Source organism: Fukomys damarensis, unplaced genomic scaffold, assembly GCF_012274545.1.
Source record: "Fukomys damarensis isolate Sample0158 unplaced genomic scaffold, DMR_v1.0_HiC HiC_scaffold_39, whole genome shotgun sequence".
In the NCBI taxonomy this organism is placed as follows: Eukaryota; Metazoa; Chordata; class Mammalia; order Rodentia; family Bathyergidae; genus Fukomys; species Fukomys damarensis.
In genome coordinates this window covers 87,353,985-87,361,303 of record NW_022900951.1, presented here as the reverse complement: position 1 = coordinate 87,361,303, position 7,319 = coordinate 87,353,985, and the positions used below count along the sequence as shown (strand labels likewise).

Genomic DNA, 7,319 nt, shown 5'->3' with positions numbered 1-7,319 from the left:
TATTACATTTATTGACTTATATATGTTGAACCATCCTTGTATCCCTGGGATAAATTCGACTTGGTCAGGATATATGATCTTCTTGATGATCCTCTGTATTCTGTTTGCTATTACCTTATTAAGGATTTTCGTATCTATATTCATTAAGGAGATGGGCCTGTAATTCTCTTTTTTAGTTGTGTCTTTCCCTGGTTTGGGAATCAAAGTGATACTTGCTTAAGGAATGAGTTTGGAAGTAGTGCTTCCCTTTTAATTTCATTGAAAAGTTTGAAGAGTAAAAACATTAGTTCTCCTCTAAATGTCTTGTAAAATTCAGCAGTAAATCCATCAGACCTGTGCTTTTTTTGTTGGTAAATTTTTAATTAAATTTTCAATTTCACTGATTGTAATTGGGGTGTTTAAATGTAAAAATGATTTTATCTTCTTTGATCAACTTTGGTAATTCATAGGTAACTAAAAATGTATCCATTTCTTCTGTGATTTCCATTTTGTTATAGTACGGGTTATCAAAGTAGGTATTAACAATCCTCTGGATTTCTATTGGATCTGTTGTGACTTCACCTTTTTCATTCCTGATTGGATGGATCTGAGCCTCTTCTTTCTTTTTTTGATAAGGTTAGCTAAGGGATTATCAATTTTATTTATTCTTTCAGAAAACGAACTCTTTGGTTCTTTAATTTTTGGTATCGTTTTCTTAGTTTCCATTGCATTGATTTATGCTCTAATATTTATAAGTTCCTCTGTCGTTTGAGCTTTGGGTTTTTCTTGCTCTTGTTTTTCTAGGAGTCTAAGGTTCATCATTAGGTTGTTTATCTGAGCTTGCTCTGTTTTCCTACCTTGGCATTCATTGCTATGAATTTTCCATGTACAACTGCTCTATTGTGTCCTACAGATTCCTGTATGTTTTATTGGCATTTTTGTTTATTTGTAAAAATCTCTCTGATTTCTTCTTTAATTTCCTCTGTGATCCATTGATTGTTCAGGAGAGTGTTGTTCAATTTCCATGTGTTTGTGAGGTTCCTATGGTTTCACATGCTATTGATCTCCAGCTTGATTGCACTATGATCTGACAATATATGGGGGACAACCTCTATTCTTTTACATTTATTTAGACCTGTTCTGTGAGCTAGTATGTAGTCTATCTTGGACAATGACCCATGTGTAGCCATAGAGAATGTATATTCTGATTTTGTGGGGTGGAGCACTCTATAGACATCTAACAATTCCATGGGTTCAAATGCTCAGTTGATTTCTAGTATTTCATTGATAATTTTCTGCCAAGAAGATCTGTCTATTTGTGATAGTGGGGTATTTAAATCCCCTACTACAATTGTATTAAAGCTTCTTTGGTTTTTCATGTTACTTAATGTTTGTTTTATATAGTTGGAGGCATTAATCTTTGGTGCATATATATTTATGATTGTTATCTCTTCCTCTTGAATTGTTCCCTTTACAAGGATGTAGTGGCCTTCTTTGTCTCTCTTAATCAGTTTTGGTTTGAAATTTACTTTGTCTGTGAATAAGATTACTACCCCTTCTTTTTTCTGGGCTCATGTCACATGGGGAATTGTTTTCCATCCTTTCATTTTCAGTCTATAGGCTTCTTTTTGCACTAGGTGTGTTTCTTGTTTACAACATATTTTTGGATTTTGCTTCTTAATCCATTCTGCCAGTCTATTTCTATTCATTGGTGAGTTGAGGCCATTGACACTGATGATTATAACTGATATGTACTGACTTATTATTGTCATGTTATTATCATTATTATTTTTTGTACCGAGGATTGAACTCGGGTCCTTGCTATTGTCATGTTATTGTTGTTTAGTTGACTCTTTTTACTTTCCACCTCTCCTTTTAGTTTCTTGCCTTGCCTATTTGGTTTGGTCTGTTGGGTCTCATGGTGTTGTGAACTTCATTGTCTTTTTCTGGGAGACTGTTTAGAATTCTTCACAGTGCTGATTTGGGGTTCATGAAATTTCTCAGGTGTTCTTTGTCGTGTTGGTATCTCTTTTCCCTATCCATTTTGAAAGAGAGTTTTGCAGGATTCATCAGTCTAGGATGGAGGTTGTTTTCTTTTAGGACTTGACATACCTCACTCCAGGCTCTCCTTGACCTGAGGATGTGTTTTGATAAGTCTGCTGTGATTCTCTTGGGCTGTCCTTTGCATGTGATTTGTTTCTTTTCTTTTACTGCTTGTAGTATTTTGTTCTTCTGTTGGGTTTCTTCATTATTATATGTCTAGTTGTAGATTTTTTTTTTGATCATGGCTAGTTGGAGTCCTATATGCCTCACTTATCTGTATGTCTAATGTTTCCCTTCTGTTTTGGAAGCTTTCTGTCATTAATTCTGTGAACAGCTTTTGTAAGTCATTTGTATTTTCTCCTGCTACCTCATGGATTCCTATCAGTCTTATGTTATTCTTCTTTGCATCATCTATGAGTTGTTCGATTCCTCATAATCCCTTACTGTTTTTAAGAGACCTCTCTTTTCACACTCACTGCAATCCTGTCTTCTATATATGAGATTCTATATTTGCATTCTTTTATTCTGTTGTGTATACTTTCAATAGAATTTTTAATCTCCTGGTATCTGTTTGAATCTGTTTTATGGATTCCATTTCTTTGTTATGTTGGGCATTCATTATTTCCATTTCTTTCTTATGCTGGGCCTTCATGGCTTCTATCATGGTCCTGAGATCATCTATTTTTTTGTCAGTTTCTGTTCTAGAGTCTCAAATCATGACTTTCATTTTGCTCACCATCTCTATGGTTATCTGGGAAATTATTTCTGTTCTGAATTTTTCTAGAGCCTGATTGATTTGTTTTGTTACTTCCTGTGCTATGGTTTCAGGGTGTACTGCTGGTTCACTATCAGACTTTTCATCCTCATTTGCCCTACTGTTTGCTATTGGTGAGCTGGAAGTCTGTCTTTGTGTCTTTCTTGTTTTCTCATTTTTATTTTTGTTGTTGGGTTGTTCTTGATTTAATTTCTGTGTTATTACTTTAATCTTCCTGATATAGTTGTGCTTTAACCCTTGAGTCTCTAATGACTCATAGGCATTCTCATTTTCATAATATCGGATCAAACAACTCATTAAGTCAATCGCAATACTTTACGCCAATTTTTGCAATCAGCAAACCAATAGGATCAAGCACAACTTGCAAATTGACCACTTGTGGTAGTCATTAATCTATCACCTTTAAACCATGTGAATTAAATTAAAGTCAAGAAGCAGTCCAAAGTATGTTTGCAGTGAATACACTTTTCAATAGAGAATCTTTATCCTTTAGGATGGGGGCTTAGACAAAGTTAGGATGAGAGGAGTACATAAGTAAAAGAATTAGAGAAGGTTTCAAGTGAAGCCAGAGGACATAGATTGACCATACAATCTTCAGGAAATATTAAATTCAAAAGGCATAGAGAGCGTGCAAGAATAAGGAGAAGAATATATCCCCTTAACAGTAATAGGGGCTCACTTTCCCTTGAAACTATTGACCCATGAGTGAGGTAAAATGACAGATGTAAAGAACATAAAGAAAAAAGAGAAAATGATAAAAGAAGTCTGAGTTAGGGCAGGAGCAGGAACAGAAAGGGAGATGAGGGATAATATGGTGGAGCAAGAGACTGAGGTGGAGATAGAGGACAGAAAAAAGAATTTGCAGAGAGTATTGAGGAAAAGAAAAAAAATGAATTTTCAGGGCCTCTTTGAGACTATGTCTCTGCTGTTCTAATATACCATGTGCACAGCCATGTGTAGAACCAAGTCCCCTGATCTCAGCTAGCCAATGGCTGATCCCCATGACTCAGACTGACCTTAGACTGCAAGGCCCATATTGAGTTCCCTGACCTGCAGGGTTGAATTTCACACAGTTCTACTACAGGTTCCTCCCTCCCTTTCTTTAAAGATGTTTAAAGTTGGGAGCTCAGCAAAATACCCTTTATGACCACCTATACCATTGCAGAGTCCTTTTGCCAAGGACTGGCACAATCAGGAGGTCTGAGAGTGGGGGGGTGGCATGTTTCTGCTGTGCCTGTGTGGCTACCTTCCTTGCTGGAGCTGGTATTGGCCTAGGCAGGGGAGGGTGTGCCTATCCGGTTCCAAGGAATGGGCCTAAGCAGGAGGGAGGGAGAGCAGATCTTGAGTGGCCTTCCTAAATCACCTTCCTCGCTGGGGCTGGTGGCTCACAGGCAGGGGAGAGCATGGCCACCCAGTCCTGCCACATGGGCCCCTGTTTGCACCCATTTTTGAAAGATATTTTCATGAGATAAAGAATGCTTGACTAACAGGTTTCCTTCATTTTTACAGTATTTAAAATATATAGTTCCACTTTTTTATCTTGCATTGTTTCCAGTAAGAAATCTGCCATCATATTTATCCTGTTTTTTTAGAGTATGTATGTATTATATTTATCTCTTACTGCTTTTAAGATTTTCTTTATATCATTGTGCATCTTAATTATAATGTATTGAAGCTTTTCTACTTTTTATGCATGTAATGCAGAGATTTTTTGTTTTTTTATATTTTAATATTCATCAAAATTGGAAAAGCTTTGGTCACTTTTCCTGAAATGCTTTTTTACCCAATCTCCTTCTTTTCTCTTCATTGGGCACTCTAATTACACATAAGTTAGAATGTATGAGGTTTTCTAACATCCCATTGATATTCTTTTTTTTGCCCAGTACCAGGGATCAATCTCAGGACCTTGGCTTGCCAGCCAGATATGGTGCCTCTGAGCTATATCCTCAGCCCATTGATATTCTTTTTAGGAATTATTTTTTCTGTGCTTTATTTTAAATCATTCTCATTGTTCTCTTCAAGTTCACTGTTAATTTAATTTCTAAACTTCCATTTATCCATTAATCTGCCATATATCCCATCCAATGTGTTTTTCATTTTAAACACTAGTTATCATTCCTGAAAATATTATTTTACATGTCTTCTTGATGTCTTTCATCGGCTAATTCTAATAGCTGTGCCAATTCTAGGTTAATTTCAACTAATGGTTACTTTTATTTTTAGTGAATCATGTCTTTCTGCCTCCTTTCCAATCTGATAATCTTATTTTGATGTCAGATTTTGCAAATTTTGCCTCATTCAATTCTGGATATTCTTGTAAATATTTTGTGCTTTTTGGAGATATACTCATGTGAAAATAGTTGTTAGTTGGCTCTGAAAACTGCTTAGTCTAGGGCTTGTTATTCTTCATCACTGAAGAATAGTCATCTGAGTATTTTTCCTAATGCTCCATGAATTATGAGTATTTTACACTGTGGTTTGTAGGAAAAGACATGGTTCCTGACTCTGTATGTCTTTTCTTTACTAGGTACTCTTTCCTCGAAAGATGTTGTATAATTCCTCCTTTAGGACTTGGGTAATGTTTTCAAGGCATGTGCTGCTTTTTATTCTAAATTCTTATTGGACACCTTGGGTTCTTGATCCATCTAACTCTCTCCTCTTTGGTATTGTTTCCTGAGTACTTTCATCACCCCTGTCTCTTGAGCTTTCAGCTCCATATTCTCAATTCATACAATCCACTTGGCCTGCTTGCTTTCCTTTTTGCATGTCATGTCCCAGAAAGACCATCAAAGTATCAAACTATGTCAATTATAAAGGTTACTTCACTTGTTTCCTATTTGTTGGGATCACTGTGATTCAGTTCACTGTATTTGGTGTTTAAAAAATTTTGTATCTCATGTGCTGATTGTTTTTGTTTTTCAGTTGCTTTAAGAAGAATGTTATAGCATCGGGCTATAGAGAAGATGGCGTTCTCCACAGGAGCTAAAGTTCCTTGTGATTTTCATTCATTGGAAGAACTTGAAGAAGGAGACAAAGGGGTAGGCAGTGGTGTGATTAGCTGAGGCCTTGAAGATGTTGAAGATATGACATTTATGAAGTGGACAGGCATAATTATTGAGCCACCATGATCAAATTACAAAAACAGAATATATAGCCTGAAAGTAGATTGTGGACCAAATTGTCTGGAAGGTCCTCCATCAGTTAAATTTGTAACAAAAATTAATATGAATGGAATAAATAATTCCAGTGGAATGATTGATGCTCGCAGAATGCCAGTGTTAGCAAAATGGCAAAATTCACATAGCGTTAAAGTTGTAGTTCAAGTGCTAAGATATCTAATGATGTCCAAAGAAAATATGAAGCTTCCACAACCACCAGGATAAACATACATACATCAATTAGTTTTAGTGAATCTCAAACTTGTCTTAAATCACCAACCTTCTACTCATATTAATGTCTTCATTAAATATCAAAATGCAAAATACCCACACATTAATAAAAGAAATCCAGCTGGTAAACATTACCTGGACATTTGTAAGAACATACTTAATATATGTACACCCATTGTGTTTTCAGGTAACAGGAGGAAAAATGCAGCATAATTTTTCTTTCTCTTGTTAAGGCACTCTTATTTAAACATGAACCTGGAGTACTCCAAATATAATTCAGGTTTACAAGATGAAAGCATGGCAAGAATTGTCAGATGTCAGTGGAAACCTGTGTTTCTAAAAAGTAAAATCTCAAGAAGGAAAAACAGAAATGGCATGCTTATCCATCTTGCTTAGTGAAAGTGCTACAGTTTCAAATTGTTCAAAGTAGGTTTAATGAATATTGTCACAAATTGTAGTTTTTGAAGCAACGTGGGTGCTGCCTACTAGTAGTATCAAAAGTATATTCAGGATTGTTTCGATACCTGTATTTATAATAAAAACATTGGGGGATGATAAATTTCTGTCAAAAGCTGTTCCTGTGTGTTACAAGTAACAGACATTGCAAATATTTGTTCATAGTCTTTGTTAAATAATCCATGCATTGAAGTTTAGGGGAAGTCAACAAAAGGAAATAGGTGTATTGATATGTGATTTTGAGATTAGTTTCTAAATGTAAATAAAATGTGGAATGTGTCCTCAGAGACAGTGCCATTTCTATTATATTGATGCAGTATATTTACAGTACCTTGCCAAGGTAACAAAAATTAGAATTATTGATTGTAGCTTTTCATTGATATATCCCATATATTATTTATCTTATTTTTATACAGTATTTGTGAATTAGAATTTGCAAAGTATTAACAAATTATATGATTAGTTTAATTTCCTCTTTGGAGAAGGAGGAATACCAGGCATTATATTCCAATTTGATTTCACCAGATATAATATTATTACAAAGATTTTTGAATTCTTACAGAATTACAGATTGATTATAATTCAATTGTACATTCCTTTTTTCATAGCATCGTTTTATTTCTCTGTGAAGCTTTTGGTTAATAGATTGAACTAATGGTGACACTTCCTTCTCTAGT

At 35.1% G+C, this 7,319-nt stretch overlaps 1 pseudogene; it reads left to right on the top strand.

Moving 5' to 3' along the window:
• The first annotated feature begins 5,760 nt into the window (after positions 1-5,760).
• LOC104847626 lies at positions 5,761-6,399 on the top strand (annotated as a pseudogene).
• Positions 6,400-7,319: the final 920 nt, after the last annotated feature.